Below are 1,997 nucleotides of genomic sequence, written 5' to 3'. Positions count from 1 at the left end.
TCTGGTGTGTTGCCCTGCCAGTTCTTTCTTTAGCATTGTTGTGGTTTAGCCCCAGCCAGCAACCAAGCCCCATGGAGCTGCTCACTCACTCCCCCACCATCAGGATTGGGGAGAGAATTGGAAGGGTAAAAGTTTGAAACTCATGGGATAAAGACAGTTTAATAGGGAAAGCAAAACAAGGAAGAAATTCATTGCTTCCTGTGGGCAGGCAGGTGTTCAGCCATCTCCAGGAGAGCAGGGCCCCTCACCCATTATGGTTTCTTGGGAAGACAAACTCATCACTCAGAATATCCCCCCTTCCTTCTTCTTCCTCCCACTTTATGCACTGAGCATGGTGTTGTGTGGTCTAGAATATCCTTTAGGTCAGTTGGGGTCACCTGTCCTGGCTGTGTCTCCTCCCAACCTCCAGGCAGCCCCAACTTCCTTGCCATTGTGGCAGTACAAAAGGCAGAAAAGGCCTTGGCTCTGTGTAAGCCCTGCTCTGCAATAGCAAAAGCATCTCTGTATTATCAGCTCTGTGTTCAGCACAAATCCAGAACACAGCCCCAACAAGCCACTGGGAAGAAAACTAACTCCACCCCATCAAAAAAAACCAGCACAGGCATTAAGACTGATCAGCTATTCTGTTGTTAGCCTCCAAGGCGACTTTACATACAGTGTCAGGTGGCCCAGGGCAATAAAATAATGAGCATCGATTTCTAAATATCTCAGTCTCATCATTTTCTAAGTTAGTCTGGCTTTTAAATACTTGCTTTGAAACTGGCTCTTGAATTCTATGATGTAATTGCTTATATACGTGTCAAATTTGAAAGATCAAAGCAGGCTACCTGCTTTTCAGCTCTGGTTTGATACAAGACTTGAAGTGAGTCTCTGAACATGAGAGGCTGACTGTGGCTCTGTGATTCTTTTGTCCTTTGCTTAATTTCTACATATTAAAGCAATTTCTGTTATGGAGCATAATAACTACTGCCTTTGCATGTATTTTAAGAAAAAAGAATCATTCATTCTTAATTAATTCTTAATTTAAGGGCAAAGAATTATTCATTCTTAATTCATGGTAAAGATTTTACTAGACCTATTTAAGTGTTTATTCCTCCCTGCAGCCTCCTCTTGGCAATTTTATGCTTCTGCAACTGTCTTTCAACTGTAACAGAAAAACTATCAATGGGAATTTCCCTATGAATAGATATTCTTTTAGGTTTCCTTTTGTTCTCATTACTGAGGAAATTGCATGACTAATGGAAACTTAAAAATTGCTGTTCTTTCTGTGGGGCAAAATGAAGAACACTGGGCACATAGTTATCCTCTTTGCTGTTGCCTTCCTCATGCTGTAGTTGTGCTGCAAGTAGCCCTCTAAAGGGGATTGTCTGACATTTTCTGTCATCCTTAACTATCCATTGTTGAGCATTTATCACCAAAGTTTCTTGTTCAAATGTGTTGGCTTCCTGCAGTTGCTAAAGAGGTAATTATTTTTGGCATTTTATATTTGCTGAGAAGCTTTGTTGGGATAGTGGAATGAGCTGTGTCTCCCAAAAGAAGAGAGCAATGCTGCTGCTTTTTATTGTAAAAGCTTCTCCTACTGCAACAATTGCATGGAGATACATGGATTAGCTAGCTGGGGAGAGCTTGGTGCTGGCCACTTGTTTCCAAACACATCAAGGAATTCTCATATTAGTGTATATCTCTATGACTCATCCTTTATATGGGTGAAACGAAATTGTCTGTAATTGGCTTCACGTTTTGCAGCAAATCTTGTCAGCAGTGTGTGTGAAAATTTCAGATGGCAGATTCCCCAACAATCCCTGAACTCTTCAACCTTTATGGGTATGTGCAATAAGATTGATTTTTACTATTCTGTGAATAAAACTTGTCTTCCTACAACTGGCCACTATCTCTATTTCAAAAGCCTGACATCATAATTCTTGAATGAATTGGTATGAACTGGATGTTTATTGCACTCTGTGACTATTGGCACTGAATGAACTCTTACCTCCTTT

The sequence above is a fragment of the Corvus moneduloides genome, chromosome 3, assembly GCF_009650955.1.
Source record: "Corvus moneduloides isolate bCorMon1 chromosome 3, bCorMon1.pri, whole genome shotgun sequence".
Classification (NCBI taxonomy): domain Eukaryota; kingdom Metazoa; phylum Chordata; class Aves; order Passeriformes; family Corvidae; genus Corvus; species Corvus moneduloides.
The sequence above is the reverse complement of the archived record's forward strand: the minus strand, read 5'-3'. Positions refer to the sequence as shown.